Raw genomic sequence first — 18,558 nt, 5'->3', positions numbered from 1 at the left:
AATGCTTTATCCTTAAAAACCAAAGGGGGCTTAATTAACAAACAAACAAAAAAATCCACAATGTCATTTTTTAGCGCATTTTTTTTTTTTCCCCATCAAATCAATTGATCTTTCCTTGATGAATGAAATCCCTTCAGGCCTTGGTGACACTGACATTTAGAGAAACAGTTTCCAAAGGCAATTTATTTCTAGAGACAGGAGTTTAGTTCACACTTTATTAGTCCTTTGTTTAATATTTTCCATTATTATTGATACTTTCCTTTCACCATATCCTTAGACTGCTTATTGTATTATACACAACAAATACGGGTGTATGGATGTTAAAATTCTAAACTTTATATTGATTATACTGAGGGTTTGGGGTGTTTTTTTTTTGGTTTCTATATCATTTAAAGCAACATTTATTGTTACTGTTCAAAAACCTTAGGCCGCATTGACAGTGTAGAAACTTAATCACTTCAGGGAAATACCTCTTAGAACAGATGAGATTGTCTAAACAATGGAGGGTGACCCCAAATTAGAAAAACTTGGCAGCCGAAAATGAAAAACAAAACAGTCAAATAGAACAAGAGAAACAAAGTGTCCACTATACACAAAACAGTATAAGTATTAAGCAAATCTGAGGAGGGCAGAGAAGATGGATGACTGGAGTTAGCGCACTGACTTCCTTGAAAAGGAAAATGGCTTCCCTTCCTCTTCCGGTTGCAGGTCTGTACTCATCTTCCGTCTCCCCCGCCTCTCCTATTCCTTGCCACTCAAATCCCAGTTTAGGTAGGTGGGTTTTCCCTGTGGAGACCTTGCCGATTCCGTAAATAAGGAGTGTGAGTCTTTGCTGGCATGACAGAGAGATTGAAGAGAAGGTAGGACTTTCTACCAAAGATGATTTACTCTGTGTTGGTTCCATCTCACTGTGTAAGCATTACCCCTAAGGCCCAATGACTGCAAACAATGACCCGCTCCTTTTTTACAGTGTCTGTGAGTCATGAGTCAGGGCCTGAACTCACTGGGTCTCTGAGGCTCAGGCTCTCTCACAGGGAGTGGTCCAGACATAAGTCAGAGTTGTGATCATTTCAGGCCTTGAGGAGGAAGTGATCCACATCCAGGCTCATCAAAAGATTCCAATCAATTATCTGAAGGGGATTACAAGAAATAATCGTATAAAAATGCACTCCAGAAAAAAGGAGAGGGAGCCAAATTGCTTGAGGAAGAAGGTGGAGGAACACAAGATTTATACTTCCAAAACACAGCAAGACCTAATGCAAAATATTTGGTAGAGAAAAATAATTGAGTATAAAATAATTTTTACAAATATTTTATCTATAAAAAGTAAGTATCCTTGATAAATGAAGTAAAGGAACCCCCAGTTTAGTTTTCTGTGAAATTAGAAAAAAAAAATGCCTAAAACTATCTTGCATAAATTAAGTATGACAATAGGTTGGAAAGTACTGATGGTAATAGTTTGTGATTAACTTTTAATCATAAATCCTGAACTCAAAAGTTCAGCACATCCCCCATTTTAGAAAGAAAAACACTTAGGTTTTCAAATCTGAGAGCACAGGCACATCAATTTTAGTAGCTAACTTCATTAACAACATTCAGTTTCGTTATACTTTCTAATTTTGCATTTATTTTTCCAGATGGTTGTAGAATATTTATATCACAAAAGTTTTCCTCCTAATAATAATATGAGCTTATTGTTTTTATTATAATTCTCTGTGAAAAAGTAAAGAATTTAAATGGAAAAAATTTCAAAATGAATGTAAACTTTAAGACCAGCTTGGAGGAAAAAGTTTTATTGCAATGAGTTTCTTAAGAAGGATGTTGTCAAGGAGCCTCTGTGTTTAAATATGGTTTGATGTCACCTAAGTAATAAAATTCAATTTGCTTTTGTGCTTTAGTATAGCATTGGAGGATTGGAAAGCTTCCCAGACTCACTAGGCTGGATATGAATTCTCACCTCCCTCAAACTTCTGTGTGCAGGGAGTGCCTTTCCCAATTATAGCTGCATTCTGACAGTAACTAACCACTATCCTGAGTGACAGGCAAAGAAAGCCAAGAGCCTTGAGGCTAACAGAGGTAAGTGAATGTGATCTCCAATAACACAGTCAAAGAGGGTTCCTCCTAGACTTGTTCTCAGGTCTACTGTATCAGGGGCCAATTGGTGTGTATAGCTTGCACAGATGCATTGTTGAGACACAGTGAATACATCATAGGGACATAGCTACAAGGCGAGGTGATGCAAATGAGGTCATCATTTGCATTTGATGACCCCATTTGTTTTGCTATTATATCAAAACAGCAACAAATAATTTAGCAGTCATAAATAATTTATTAGTACAGTGGCAAATTTCTCCATAGGAAGAGCAAATTTGTGATTATGAAGAAAAGGTGTACCTCTATTTTACTGACAGCTTTCATAAGATTATTTCTAGGCAGCTAATTTTTCTAAACTTTTTTTTTAAGAGTAGAGAAGAAGCTGAGGATTTTTGAGTTCAGTGTTAAATTTTACACTTTAGGAAACATTGTTATTTGCAAGGGAGAAATTTAGAAAAGCAAAAAACTGTATATATTCAAACTGAAAAATCCACACAAAAATGCTAAAACAGAAGGTACACTCAATTCTGCTTCATCCTAAGAAATTGTCTTTAAATATTAAAGTTGTGATTTTTCCCATCAAATTCACACACCACACATGCACACACACATACAAGTTACCGATAATGAACAACACCTAATTATCTGATCTATGAACTAATTGAGCCATTAATAGATTTTGGAAATATAATTGCATTTGATGTGTGAATCTGACCTTTATAATCATTTCTATACCTAATCCTTTAGTTTAGTTATTAGCTTTTTAATCACTTAATTTAAAAAAAAAACTATAGAAAGCCAATCTAAACGAACCATTTTTCCCTTTTCAGTTATTTGAAAGTTTATTTCTGAGATAATTGAATCTTCCTTGAACCTTTTCTCCATAGTTTTTCACCTGCTCACCTGTAAAGTAAAAATCCAACAAGAGGGGAGTCTTCTAAACCAGGTTTTCCCAAAATGTACTTCACGGAACATTTGTTCCACAAGATAGTATTAGATATTCTGAATTTAAATATGAAGCAGAAAAGTCAGATTAAATAATATTGACTAAGTTTCTTTATTCTAATGTTCTTTAGAACTTTTATTCTTATGAACGCTTCTTATGAATATCCAGGAAGTGAAGACTATAGGTGACACTTCCCGAGAATATTGGGAGCTTATCACGTGGTACCAATGCAGGGGAAGTAAGAGATGTGGGTTCGATCCCTGGGTTGGGAAGATCCCCTAGGGGAGGGCATGGCCACCCACTCCAGTATTCTTGCCTGGAGAATCCCACGGACAGAGGAGCTAGTGGGCTATGGTCCATAAGGTCTCAAAGAGTCCAACACAACTGAAATAACTTAGCATGCATGCATGCACACACACCAGGATACTGGTTAGAAAGAAAAGAAAGAAAGTGAAGTCATTCAGTCGTGTCCTACTCTTTGCGACCCCATGGACCCCATGGACCCCAGGCTTCTCTGTCCATGGGATTTTCCAGGCAAGGGTCCTGGAGTGGGTTGCTAGTTCCTTCTCTAGGGGATCTTCCCGACCCAGGAAACGAACCCAGGTTTCCTGCACTGCAGGCAGACGCTTTACCCTCTGAGCCACCAGGGAAGCCCCAGGATATTGGTTATGGAACTTCTATTAATTGAACATTTTAAAGGGTTAGACTTTTTGAGAAATCCATTAGATTAGGTTCAGGAATTTTTTTAAGTGACATCTTAGGTAACCAGAACTTCGTAACTGTAGCAGAGTGATATGCCTGATTAATTGGAACAGAAACAACCCTAAACACAGATCACTGTAACTCATTGACAAGGGTGTGTGAAAAAATTGAGATTTTTTTCTTTCAATTTTAGTACTGGCATTTCACAGAAGAATATGTCCAAACAACAAATCGACATATGAAAAAGTTCAGAAAGGAAAGGCTTATCAATAGTAGAGGTGAGAAAAAATAAAAAAACCAGTGGTATATTCAAATAATGAAATACTATAAAGTAATAAAAACAAGTCACAGATTTATAAAGCACTTCAAATAAAATCTCAAAAACTTAAATGCATAATATAAATATATATTTATGATCTCATTTATGCAACTATCCAAAAATCAGGAAAAGTAACCCTTTTTCTGGAAGAGGGATGCTTGTTTAGGTGTTAAAACTATAAATAAAAGCAAAAGACAAAAATAGTTACCATGACAAGCAGAATTTTGGTCAGCTGTAGTAGGGATGGGGCTTCCCAGGTGGCGCTAGTGGTAAAGAACCTCCCTGCCAATGCAGGTAACATGAGATGCAGGTTCGATCCCCGGGTCAGGGAGGTCCCCTGGAGGAGATAATGGCAACCCATGCCAGTACTCTTGCCTGGAGAATCCCATGGACAGAGGGGCCTAACGGGATACAGTCCATGGGGTCACATGGAGTCAGACACAACTGAAGTGACTTAGCATGCATGCAAGCACATAGTAGGGAGGAAGAGAAGGGATGGCTACTGGGAAGGGCCCCATTAGATGCTGGAGGAAGGAATCTGGGGTGCTGGAAACGTTCTTTCTTCTCCTGGGTCGTAACTACTGGGTGTTTGCATTGATAGAAGTCTTAGTGCTGCCCTTTTGTGTTTTGTATTTTTTTCTAAGTGAAAAGAAAAGAGCAACTCACATTATTTCGAGGTTAGAGAGTTCAAAACTTAGGTCCAAACAAATTTACTTTTTTTCCAAGCCACTTTTGGAAAATCTGTGTTATCTCTGAGTATGACCATGCTACGGGGCAAGAAGGATACAAAGCACCCTCACAAGTCAGACAGTTCAATTTCAATCCCTTCATAAAAGATTAATATATGTAGTGACATGTAGGAAACTGCAAATTAAACAAATAGAAATGGTGGTTCTCCATCAACATCTCTTTTGTCTCAACAGTTACTACCTTCCAAGCACTGACAACGAGCAGTCTCTACAAAAAGGACATCAAGTTGTCAGCATAGTTCCCAAAGCCGCTCCAAACGAAGGATGGTCACAACCGTGGAAGGTTAACATCTGTCTTTGCTTTTGGCTACTCTATCATAAATTGCAATAAAGAGGAAAATGTCATGATAAGTCACCAGTAACTGAATAAAATAATAAAAATTAAAAGACAAGACCATAATAAGATTTCAAGGTTTGCTGAGGCAACAACATCTACAAACAATTTTTCTCTGCTCCAGAGGCTACCCCCAACAATTTCACTAGACTCCTACAACTGAAATCATGTTTCTTAATTCATCCTTTATAAAGATTTAAATCACCTCTGCCCTCCATCTCGGGTGTAAGAAATCAGAGGCCCCTAAGTGATTTTCAGAGAGTCAAATGCCTTGTCATTTATAGGGTGGCAGCCAGGATTAATGACCTTTAATTTGAGCTCAGATAACTTTAACTCCCCATGGGGGTAAAGGGAATGGAAAATCTGGACAATCAGTTCCCTAAACACATTTTGGTGAGTCCATGCTGATGTGCTTGTTGTTGCTGCTAATGACATTCCTGATAAGACATTTTAATGGAAAATATTTTAAAATTATTTATTGAGTGCTGACAGAGCATTAGGCACTTTACTGATCCCTTTGCTTCAACTATCCAATCGTCTTAATAAAAACCCAGTGAAGGGGTTTTATATCCCCATTTTATAAAAAAAATTGTTTTACCTAACCTGAGTCATTAACATGAAAAGTTCTAAGATGTTGGGAATAAAGATACAGACGTGCAGTAGTTCATGTAACTGTTTTGAAGGTTGAGGTCGGTACGGAAAGAGCGAATTAGCCAACATGGCATGGTCAGGCTCTCTTGCCCCACAGCCTCTTGCTCTTGCCCCACATTTTGCAAATAAAATGTAACAGCTGAGATGACTTATGGCACTGGTCATGCACCTCACGAGGTACTCGCTTGGCCATGGGCTACCTTTGCTATATAAGCTCCACCTGGAAAGTCCTGGGGTCTACGCTATGTGATGGTACAGCCGCTGCTTCGGCTGCTGCACCAGACAGGAGGAGATAAATGTGTCTGCAGCTCCTACTGCTCCTTGCATCTTCTTCCAGCCTTTTAGCTCACTCCTTGATTCTCTGGGTTCAACAAAGGGTGCGCACAGTGAGAGACAGAGACACAATCGGCGCTCTGAGCAGGATCAGCTAGACGGGGTGGCATAGGTGGCTTTGAAAGCGCTGGCACTCTTGGCAATAAACCCAATATGTTGCTTCTTAAACTGGTTCTTGGACCAATTGCATTAGAATTATCTGGGGAAACTAGGAGCTCACAGATTCTATGTTTCTTTTGCAGACTTAAGTTCTGGGGTATCAGCTAAGAATCGTCATTTTTAGCCAGTTTCCTAGGTGACTCATATGCAAGCTGAAATCTGAGAACTAGTCGTCTGCACAAAGCGGGCAGTGAAATGGTTAAACAGTCAACCCCCTGAACCAGCTGCCTTTAAAGAAGGGAAGTTAAGTATTGCTTCACAGAAGGCATTGTAACTTCTTTCACTGGAACAGTGGAAGAGGGTTGTTGTTTCTGATATCAGATTTGGTCTAAAAGATTCTTCCAGTCCAAAGCTGATTCCCACCACTGCAGTGTTCAGGAATAAAATGAAAGAAATACAGAGACAGAGCTAACTTGTCATCCCCAAAAAAGCATGGAGCTCGATTTTTGCCATGTATTGAAATATACAACTTAGCAACTAAACAACAAATACAACTGATATATAACTTAGGGGCCATAAATGGAGATATTGTCTGTTGAAGTAGAGTCTGTGTTCAAATACTGGTTGCTCTTAGTCTTTCCCCAGGCGGTACTGATCATAGCCAGGTACAGTGTTCAGCTGGTTCCTGTGAATGCACCTGGGTAAAGCTTCCACCTGTTCCTAATGGTGAAGCTCGGCAGTTACTTTCAGGGCCATACTCTAGTTTCTGAATCTGCTGTTCATTATTAATTATGCTGAAGCTCAACATTTACTAATTTGTACAGAGCTCTTATTCTAATGTGGGTTGTGGGAAATCCACAGTCATTTTTTGTCACCATCCTACAGTCTAGAGTTGGAGATCCCTTCAAGGGATCCTGGTGAAGATTAACCGGGCCAGTTAGTTCCCACAGCCGCCTCCAGACCCTGAGGGTCAAGGAGGCAGAGTAAGTCACCAGCACCCAGAGAGATCAAGTCCTAACACATTATTTCCCCCAATATTATCCTCTCTTTTACCAACAGATCTCAAAAGACTACAGTTTAACTCGAGGACAAAGTGAAAGAAGTAGCTTTCTCTAATTGAGTGAAAAGTTCTGTGACTAGATTCATTCCCATGTAGTTCTTAAACCCTGGCTTGTATTTGTGCTACATTTGATTTCCCACCCCAGAATGTAAGAACACAATTGTGTTAGACACCACAAAACATTGTGCCGTTCTGGAACTAGGCGGTGATATATGTGTAGCACTGTGAATATGCTTAATGCCACTGAATTGTACACTTTAAAATAATTAAAATGGTGGATTTTATGTTATGGATATTTTACCACAGTAAAAAAAAAAAAATGATTAAAAAAAAAGAAGAAAACACTTACATTCAGCCATGAAAAAGCAAATGGAACTTGCTTCTGATGGTGTCTGATCTTCCAGCTTGACCTGTGCATGCTGGAATTGTTACCTACTTATTCATCATTAGTTTTTAAAATTTTTATCCAATGACATTATAAAATTGGTACTTGCATGTATCATGACAAATAACTGAATTTCTATATATTCATTAGAATTATTTATATATTCATGAAACAAGTGTCCATTGAGATTTACTGTAAATGAGACACTGTACTAGAGATTGCTGTAAAGGCAGAGATGAGCCAACGAGACCCTTGCCCTCTTGAGATTTGCCATCTAACAATAGAGTAGTGAGAAAATACTTGCGTGCCTTCCATATGCCAGGCACTGCCCAGGTGGAAGGAAACAAAATGTAGGAAGACACAGTCCATGTCTTTTTGGTGAGTTCAGAGTCTAGTCTGGAGAGAGGATTTAACACATATTCTACCAGAGCAGGAGCAAAGGCATTTGAGGACACAGGCATTAGATAGAAAAAATCACGAATAAGACTGGTTTCAAGACATCATGACCTTTATTGGGAAGTGCATGTAATACACAGACATTCATGGCTTTAAGCGAACCTGGACTTAAGCAACTCTAGGCTCTGTTCTCCTCACGCAGTGGTTTATACAGACCTTGGGAAAATGCAAACACGATGCTCAAATTTTTTCTCCAGACAGTTCTAGTTAATCCAGTTATCACAGCACCAGTTATCTGACATCTCTATATATTCAGTAACAAACCCCAAGGGCTAGGCTATTCTAGGACTTCTACATACCCCTCCATTAACAGGACTAACTCTGTGACCTTGCACAAGTTATTTCTCTTTTCTGAGTTCTAAAACAATGGACTTAGGTGCTGCAAAGATGACTATTTCTGTACTGATGTATCTTGCCATGTGACCCAATACTTCAGATGTAAGGATTTAGAAAAATACTTGATACAGCTGAATGTTTCTTTAAGATTAATAATAAAAAAATCAGCACTGCTACACTGGAAACTTGAGTGCCAAGGGATAAGTGGTATCTAATAATTAATAAAAAGTGGTTGTGAAGCATTTTGCAAATATAAAATGCTAGATAATTTATAAATATTTAAATAGTTATTAAATTTAATATGAATATTACATAGATTCCATTTTGATCTTCTATGCCACTTATTATTGCCTCAGAGTGCTTCACTGATATTAATTATGTTACTGTTGGTGTTATTGCTGTTAATTGTATGGTTTCTGGAGGGGTATATCCCAGGTAAAGAAGAGAGGGAAACTTGGGTGAATAAATTAATTGTAGGATTTTATTACTGGAAGGAGTTGTTCTTTTCTGTTGCGGTATATTTGAGGTTTGTCAGTTAAGTGCCTGGTTCATAAGTTTCTGTCATTACTTAGATCTGGTTTTGACTTTGCTTCTTCTGATCTTATTTGCTGAATTATAAACTCCTCCAAGTCACACACCATTCCTCCAAAGCTTTGTGCAATGTCTAGTTGACTGCTTAAAAAAATACTTGCTAAACCTTGAAAGAGAAGAAAGCTAACACAGTAAATGCTCACAGGTCCTAGTGGTTCCAGTTCATAACTCAAGCAATGTTCACACCTTCTCAAGGAGGCAAATCGTCCCATTTAAGAGATGAAGAAACTGATACCATGGCTGACCCAGGAGAATTCAAAATGTATCCACCTGGTAAGTGATGGATCCAACTCCATTTGATGCTAAAGAGCTTGCCTTTTCTTATCGCTTAATATCTCTATAGAAACTTATCAATTAATGAAGAAGAGGAGATGTTGGGAACAGGAGTTTGTAAGGAATTATTTCATTTTAAAACATCATTCTTAAGTGAGGGTTAGAAAAGGCTTTGGAAACTTGACAAGGGAAAGAAAGAGGAAGCAGCAATGGAGAAGCGGGAAACAATAGACAGACCCTGCAAAACAAGAAAACGTTGAAATACAAGGAATGCTGCGAACACTTGGATGCAGAAAAGCAGACAGACCAGAACTCACAGACCACCTCAAGGTAGTAACATGCGCAGGGTGGGGAGGGAGGATCATCAGGAATAGGATTTACCTAATACCCCAGAGGCTTAGTTGTGGAGGTGTGGTGGAGTCTATAAGCAAAACCACAAAGCAAGCACAGGAGAAAGTAATTGGCTTTGCTGATAAGAGGCAAGCAGAAGAGCTGGCTGCAGGTGGGCCCTGTGATAAGCAGAATGTATGATGCTGTGAAGCCTTGATTGGAATAGTTTAATAAAAGCATGTGACTCTTGCCAATTAGAAGCTAGAGGTAAAATATGATTCTGCTGCTAATTTTGCATCCAAGTAGAATTATACTGTGATCAGGCTAATAGAATGGCATTGAAAACCCATCAGCACTGCATGGGAGACCCACTATCTAGCAAGCAGCTGAACAGAAGCAGTAAAGTATCACTATCTCCACTTTACCTGGCCCGTGAGCGGCTCATGCGGAAACAAACTTGTGCAGAGGCAGCTTGAGTAGGGGAATAGAGGATTCCCAACGTCCACATGGGCTTCCCAGGTGGCACAGTGGTAAAGAATCCACCTGCCAATGTAGGAGACGCAGGAGACATGGGTTCGATCCCTGAGTCGAGAAGATCCCCTGGAGGAGGAAACAGGAAGCCACTCCAGTATTCTTGCCGGGAACATTCCATGGACAGAGGGGCCTGGTGGGCTACAGTCCATGGGGTCACAAAGAGTCGGACACGACTGAGCACGCACGTGAGGTACACAGGAAGAGGGTCCAAGCTTCACCACCCAGCCCCAAAGAGTCCCTGGCCAGCTGGGAATCGGGTGCCTCTGGATGAGCTATACGTTGAGGGGCTTCTAGGGGAATCTGAGAGTAGTTCTTCCACAGCCTGCCAAGTGTCGCCCTGCCGGAATCCCGGGCCTGTTGGAGGCCCCTCTGTGAGATGAGGTCCTAGTGTTTTAGACCAGGAAGGTCCTGCTGGAGATTTCTCTCACTGGGATTAAGCTTCACTTCAACTCCAGTAATTCAGAAAGAAAGAGAGCATTCAAGAATGTAGAGAGAAACTAGTGTCTGAGTGTACATATAAGTGATCCAACCTGATTTAAAAATACAAAACAAACAGGATAGTCTCTTCTTTGGCACAAGTTATGATTCTCTTTCCTCCTGACTCCCACCACTTCTCTCTTCTGTACTGTCCACACTGGGACTTGGATTAAAAGCTGATTTACATCTGCTGTGTGTCCTAATTCCCCAAGAGCATATGCATGAACTTAGAACAAAGGGGCTGTCCTATTATTTCCATGAAGTGCGATGCTCGGTGCCATTGAGTGGCTAGTGACATGTGGGCTAGCAATAATAAGGCCTTGCCTTTTGCAATAATCTGTGAGCAGTCATCTTTAACCGTTCTTTCTATTCAAATGAATTCAGATATTGAGATCATATTGTAGAGCACCTGAATTCTTAAAGCGCCATGCAACCTGAGGTGCTATCCTGGTAGAGAAGCCACTGCCTTTTCTTTGAAACAGAAACTACTTAGCTGGTACTGAAAGAAAGATCAACAAACCACACCCAACCCACAGGCCTCCTGAAGCTTTGTACTGATACTGCTTTTCCAGTCTCATTCTTTAAGCCAGGCAAATACCACCCTCATTTCCACTCTGGTATTCAAATCCAAGTAGGTAGATTAACCCTGCTGTTTCTTCTGAGAGGTGATAATACTTGCTTGATTTGGAAATACCAAAGTGAAGACCTTCTCATCCATTAAACAAAAACACTGAATTTCTTCTTTCACATCTCAACAAAACTGAAAATAGAAAACTTGTTTTTTAATCAGAGAGCATGCTGATTGGTTCAGACTGTTTTTAGCTCAAGTACATTTACTAGCAACAGAGACGCACAACATAGGACCATACTTGAGCCCTTGAAGTGTCTGACAAGGAACTAAATATTTGAGTCTTTATAATAATCTGATGCTGATGTTGCAGGAAAATGGGGTGCAAGAGGCTGATCATGTCCCCACGTCTTTGGCCAGTTCTTGGGAGGGGTTGCCAAGTGAAGGTCCTTGACTTTACACAGAAAAGACTTTGAGAGCAAGCCATAGGAAAGAGAAAGCAAGTTTGTTTAGAGAGATACACATTCCATAGACAAAGTGTGGTCTGTCTCAGAAGGTTAGAGTGGTCCTGAAATACAGGGTGGCTAATTTTTATTGGTAAGTTTATAAGCTAATGAGTGGGGTGAGTATTCTAACTATCTTGGAGCAGGGGTGAGAGTTTCTGGGAATTGGGTCACTGCCCATTTTCTGGCCTTTTGAGTTTGGCCTTGGAACTATCATAGCACCTATGGGTGAGTCATTTAGCATGTGCTATTATTATCACAGGGAGTGTCTAACAGGCTCCAGTTCTACTAAAAATTGAATCTTCCACCATCTTGGGCCTAGGAGGTTCTAACTAGTATTTCTGTACTATCTGCAAAGCTATGTCATCCTGCTCCCTTCCCTCCTGTCTCATTGATTTGTACGTTATTGATTCTTAGCATAATTGACAAGAAAGCTAATATGGTTAGTTCAAGAGGTCTAGTTGCTACAAAATTGCTTACTGAGTAAATAAATGAATTACAGTAATGCATAAATGTTAAAACAATACAAATGCAAATGAGTACTCTTCTACATAATCTTCCCTTTTATATTTTATGGAAGTAATAATTGTAACCATTATCACTCTTGATAACTGATACTTCTTGATAGCATGAGCATTCCTCCATATATATTTTCTAACATATATAGTAGGCAAAATAATGGTCTCTCAAAGACATGCATAATGTTACTTCAGTTGTGTCTGACTCTTTGCGGCCCTATGGACTATAGCCTGCCAGGCTTCTCTGTCCGTGGGATTCTTCAAGCAACAATACTGGAGTGGGTTGTCATGCCCTCCTCCAGGTGATCTTCCAGACCCAGGGATTGAATCAGACCTGCAACTCCTTATATTGCAGGCAGATTCTTTACCACTGAGCCCCCAGGGAAACTCCTCTCAAAAATATTCATGTCCTAATCCCTGGAACCTGTGAACTTTACATGGTAATAGAGATTTTGCAAATGTGATTAAGTTAAGGATTTTTTAGATGAGGAGATTATCCCTGATTATCCCAGATGATCTGGAATTACCAAATTAATCACAAGGGTCCTTACAAGTGCAAGAGGGAGGCAAGAGAGCCAGAGTCAGACTGGAATTTGAAGATGCTACACTGGTGCTTTTGAAGACAGGAAGGGACCACAAGTCAAGGAACGCAGGCAGCCTCAAGGATAGAACTGACATTCCTAACCTGTCATATATTAGTCTCTAATATATGATGGATGCATGATCCATTGTGCTAACATTCTTTATCAGGAGTTGTTATATTGCTGAACTCAGGTTCATCTGATCACTGCTCAAAAGGCAATAATCAAGAGGCAAGTGTCAGTAGAAAGGAAAGATGCTTTAGGCAGAAAGGTCAGCAGTCTGGGGAGAAGGTGGACTTATGTCTGGAGATCATCTCAGCAGATTCTGTTAAGTTATTACAGTTTTTAAAGGGAAGGTGGGGGAAGAGAATCTCAGCAAATCATCCAGGCAGGAGGTTTGGTTCTGCATTGTTGTCTATTGTGTGCAGACTGGCTAACTCTTCAGATGTTATCTTCCCCATGTGCTCTGCCCGCAGGATTGCTTAAGGGGGCAGCTGGGGGTTAGAAAGCTAATCATTCTTTAACTACTTCTTCCTTCATTGTTACTTCTTTTTATCTAGGAAAAGAATCAACAGGTTAGGCAAGGCTTGGTGTGCATTCAGGAGAATCTAAGTCAGGAGTTACTTTAAACTGCCTAGTGATCTCATTCCTCATAATTAAGTTCTTTCAAGGTTAGAGGGAAGTAGAAATGGGCAAACAAGAAGGGTGCAGAGGAACTGCTTTCAGTTAATCAGCCACAACCTATTTGCATGACATGCGGGTTGCTTGTTCATATTGAGGTTCCCTCCATTCCGTCACAATTGTCCCTCTGAAACCTTCTCACTGATAACAGTAACTCACATCCTGATCTTTATGCCAGAGATGGCACCTCTATAGCAATGCAGAAAAATAGGGGGCAGAGTCAGGGTTTCACCTTGTCACTAAAGGACAGAAAGCTTGCTGCGAGCTGTCCACCAAGAAGGACTTCGTTAAGTCCTAGTTCAGGCTGAATTAGAGTGCTGGGTGCCCTAGTTACTGAAGCAAAAGTTATTGTGGACAAAATTAGGTTGCAGATACAAATCTGAGTTTAAATGTATCAAACATTAAAGAACAAAAAACCAAAGGGTTAGAAAAATTAGAATGAGCTTTCAATTAACTCTTCCCTTGATTATGAGATCCTTCATTGTAGGGATTATGTTCAAGTTTAAAATTATCAGAATTATTCAGTTTACTGAATTTGGTAGAAGTTAAGTTAAATGTTCATTGTAGACTGTTCATTGACTATACCCTTAAAAATATATCTCTTATGGACATTGTTTCATTGCTCGGCACTCTCTTTTGAAGGTTCTGGGATTTTCCCCATTAGTCTTGAAAATGTAGCTCTATGACTCTCTCAAATGACATTTCCAAGGCCAGTAAACTGACTTCTGCAATTTTCTTTCTTACAAGATAATATTAGCATGTCTGCATGAGTTAATGTGTTTTCATCAGAATCCTCTAGGATATAGCAAATTGTTCAACTTGGTTTTAATAGAACAATAAATAAATTAGGAAAAAATATCCATGATAAATATAGCAACTGTCCCAGGATCCAGAATACCCAACCAGTAGTGACAAGAAGAATGGCCTTCTAAAATGCAAGCTCTTTCTTACAAACACTTACAAATCGACAAAACTCACAGAAAATTACTAGAGCTCTCCAACATAAAACTTCTTTTAGGTAAAATAGCCATAACATTTTAAACCCTCAAGTGTACCAAAGGTATTAAAGAATTAGCAGGCAACCATACTAGATCCTGCTCTTAGCTGAATTTTATGTCAACTAGGGGCACGTTTTCTAAAAGTAAATATCTATCAACTATCCCAGATTTAATATCAACAAAAACAACATGTGTGATCAGCTGGAAAGAAGAAAGTTCCGTAAGGAAGACGTAGAGCTTAGGTCAAGTTTCTGATGTGTTTTCTTGTCCACAGTTTACTTGAAGGAGTCCCTCCATGTGGTTTGACACAGGTTATGACTGAGCAAGCCAGCAGGCGTGAGAGATTCTGAAGAATCTCACACAGGATCCGTCAGTTGCTCAGAGGAATGACAAACCAGGTTCGATAGTGGGGCTGCAGAGAGTGGAGGTGAAGGCCCGCTGAAGTCTTTCCGCGGTGACACCCTGCTCTTCCTCCTAGAGATTCCCTCTCAGTTCGAGTCCTATTCTCTTGCTCCTGGGTTCTACTTTTCTAATCCATTCTCCTTCTTTTCATCACTTTTCTTACCCTCCTTTATTTTCACATGTATTTTTTTTTTCTGTCTGCTTTTTTCTTTGTAGTTAACTGGACTTGACCAGATGTTGATGTATATTTTTATGACATGATATTCATGCAATACATGTTTAAATGCTTTGCTTTTCATCTTGTCAATGGGCAAGTTGGACATTCTATGTATATTTTTCCTCTCTAAAAAAGTTATTTCATTTTAAGTTCTTCAACACTGATCATTTTCTGTATATTGTTCTTCAAAGACTGGGTTTCCATTCTGTGGTCGACAAATGCTCCAGTGTGCAAGCTTTTCTTTAGTTCCCGTACCTGCAGAGACACGGCCCAAGTGACCCAGTATTTCAGAGGGAGAAGCAGAACGTGGCAGAGAGAGAAAACTGCTTTTCAAAAAGAAGCCGTCATTAAGCTAAGATGCACAAAGAGCAATTGTGAATTTGTGTTTAGGGACCTAGAATTCTCACCACTACCCTGATGGAATATAAAGGTGAGAGGTATTTTACTGATGTGCTTTTCCTTTAAAATAAATTGCAGCGTCTAATGCTAATGTAAAAACATGATACCCTCAACTCCATTTAGATTTTTGTTACTGACAAAAATAGGAAACTCATTGATGCCCTAAAATATCTCCCTGTGGTTCAGGCAATATTGTCTAGGATAAGTTTTTCAGGATGAATTTCAAACTCTTGAAAGCATTAAAGACAAAGGCCCCTCTATTCCAATGGGAATGTAGAAAATATGAATAAATCATAACACGCTGATGTTAAGGCATTACTAGAGGTCAAGTGGACTTCAAGCTATGTGGCAACTTCTTATCTGACATTTTAATAGAATTTCATTTCTCCTAAGAAGGATAAAAAATTTTGCTTCTTGTATTATTTTCAGATGAGGGATACTCATTTGAATTAATATCAAGATGCATCCCACGCAGAATTTTTAAAAATCATCAATCTGCCATCTTATCCACATTATTTTGTACCTTCGGGCTCTTGATGTAGTTTTTATGAACAGGATTCAAATAAATTGGCTCTTTTTCCTTGGTGGTTTCTTTAATTACTTTGTTATTATCCAAGGAACTGGCTTAATTTAAATGAACACTGTGTTCCTGCTACTACTATCCAGAGAAAACACAGACTCAGAACATGCTGTTTTGTAGTTAAAGTGTATTTCTCTGCATGGGATGCCAGAATCTGGCAGTTCAATGGCATCTTCCTGTTTTATATAAAGAGTGAATTCAATCCATCTTGTGAAATCAATGACTTCCCCCAAACACCTATTCATTTCACTAGCTACAATGAATAAGTAGTAAATATATAAAGCAATGCCTTGCTTTAAGTAAATCAGATAACATTTCACTCAAGACAAGCAATCCAGCAAGTCTATGTAGCTTTTTTCACCAAAAACATCTGTATAGGAGGTACTTTTTAAAACCAATTATGGGCCGATGTTATTGTGAGTGATTCAATGCCCCTCCCCTCAACTTCCCAGATTTTGACATTACACAGACTCTTATTGAACATTTATTTGGAACCAAGATGTTTGCAAAGGTACATGATTCCCTCTCTCTTTATAGCTTTGATCCAACAAAGGTATAGAACAGGTTTCAAAGGAACCTAAAATATATATACATATACATATGTATGTAAACATTAAGATGCTATAAGTATTTTACAGACACCATGAAAATATAAAATTGCATTTCATTTCCTCAAATAGTTTTCAACCCCAGCTCCATCTCTTTAACTAAAGCCATGTGTGAGGAAAGCAAGTTTAATCTTCGGAAACATTCAGTTTGGGCTATTGACTGAGCCCCTACAGAAATCATGGACTTTCTCCAGTTGCAGGTGGGATGGAGACCAGACATGCGCATCTGCTAGCCGAGGAGCCAGACACGGAGCAAAGTAAGGTGTTTCCTGCCCGTGCACGTGCAGCAGGCTCTTACTGTTTCGTTTCACATCTTTCACCTGAGAACCTACATATCTGTCATACCGTGGAGAATGGAGTCTTCTTCTTTTTTAATATGCAATAAGTAAGCTAAAACATGACCCTTTGCCAGAGGTGGCCTTGCCTGTGACGCCAGGAGAGTTGGTACATGCCCTTCAAATGATGGCAGGGACTATATACAGCTATTGGAGGGAAGAAAGAGTGTCACGAATTGTAAGCTTCAAGGTCAAACTAGAATGATTGTAAAAGCTCACCTTCTGAAATCAAATGCACCTAAATTTAAATGTTGCTATGTGATCTTAGCTCCTGTAGGCCTTCGTTTCCTCATTTCTGAAATGGGATTAAGCAGTGCCTGCCTCTTTGGATGGTACTGTGGGAATTCAACGTGAAAAGGCCCCTGAGAACCTTGGCATGGCTGCTGGCATATACTGTTCAATATCATCACCACTGCTAAAGTGGGCTCAGAAATTCTCTTCATGCCCTGAAACAAACTGTCTGCTATCACCCCCGGCATTTATCACCTTAGCTAGTATGTCTCAAAATGTACTTCTAGGACTGCCTGCATCAGACTCTCTTAGAGAGCTTATAAACAGTGCAAATTTCTGGCCTCTGCTCCAGACCCCAGAGTCTCTGGGTGTTAAGTTGGGACGCTCCACTTTTAACAAGCTTGCTAAGTTTGAAAAGCACTGCCCTAAATGAGGTCACCTCTCAGCCTGTGCTCCAAAGCTTATGAGGCTGACACCAAGCGCGCTTAACTCAGACAGCTAGTCATTACGGACACCTGCTGGGCCCCTTTTACAGGAGTGCTTATTCAGGTACGGACTTAATGAGAAAGCAATGTTAATGGAACAAACTCTACTCAAGTGCTGTGCCCAGAACCTCCTGTACCTTCCTCTTCCTGCCTTCTGTAGCTGGTCATTTTATGTACCCCACCTCTCTTTCCTTCTCCCTGCCAGTAAATCCTGCAAACCCTTCACATCTAGCTCAGAGCCATTTCTTCGGGGAAAATGGCCTGACTGCATTCCTTTCTTCCATTTTTGTATTCCTACACCAAGTAGCATCTGTAAAAGTCTTCTGGCTATTAACCATGTGGTCCCGTTTGTACCGTTTTCTAAAGCTGGCATTGTTACTTGCGCAGGCCTTCTGCATATCGTTGTCTCTCTCCCTCTCTCCTGAGGATATAAATCTCTTAAAGGCAAATGCTCTCTGTTAGACTTCTTAGACTTCTCAGTTGTCCTTGAGGACTGTGCATAGGGCTCTGAAGTTCATTTTCTGGAAACATCTGTTAATGGGGAGGTGCGGACCAACATGTACACACTTCAGGTTTTCTTTGCAAAGTGTGAGAAATGGAAGAATTGATGTTTCCTCTGATTAATCTTAACAATAATAAGTAGGACAACCACGTAGGTTGCACGTCTCCTGATATAAGGACAGGAAATCTACAGCATCACCTGAAAAACATCCTTGCTTGAAAATTTGAACATGAGTCTAAAAAGGTCTCTAGATTTACCAGTTTGCAGAAAATATGAGGGAT

The 18,558-nt window shown here is 39.7% G+C and overlaps 2 long non-coding RNA genes across 2 annotated transcripts; both read left to right on the top strand.

Annotated features, from left to right (window-relative positions):
• The first annotated feature begins 640 nt into the window (after window positions 1-640).
• Window positions 641-5,357, top strand: LOC110138874 (uncharacterized). Its single transcript, XR_002314316.2, has 4 exons — window positions 641-860; window positions 1,899-2,076; window positions 3,936-4,020; window positions 4,985-5,357. It is a non-coding gene; the product is annotated as an uncharacterized lncRNA (long non-coding RNA).
• Window positions 5,358-9,208: 3,851 nt separating this feature from the next.
• LOC139038406 (uncharacterized) lies at window positions 9,209-15,637 on the top strand. Its single transcript, XR_011491369.1, has 2 exons — window positions 9,209-9,328; window positions 15,329-15,637. It is a non-coding gene; the product is annotated as an uncharacterized lncRNA (long non-coding RNA).
• Window positions 15,638-18,558: the final 2,921 nt, after the last annotated feature.

This window comes from Odocoileus virginianus, chromosome 15 (assembly GCF_023699985.2).
Source record: "Odocoileus virginianus isolate 20LAN1187 ecotype Illinois chromosome 15, Ovbor_1.2, whole genome shotgun sequence".
In the NCBI taxonomy this organism is placed as follows: Eukaryota; Metazoa; Chordata; class Mammalia; order Artiodactyla; family Cervidae; genus Odocoileus; species Odocoileus virginianus.
The sequence above is the reverse complement of the archived record's forward strand: the minus strand, read 5'-3'. Positions and strand labels throughout refer to the sequence as shown.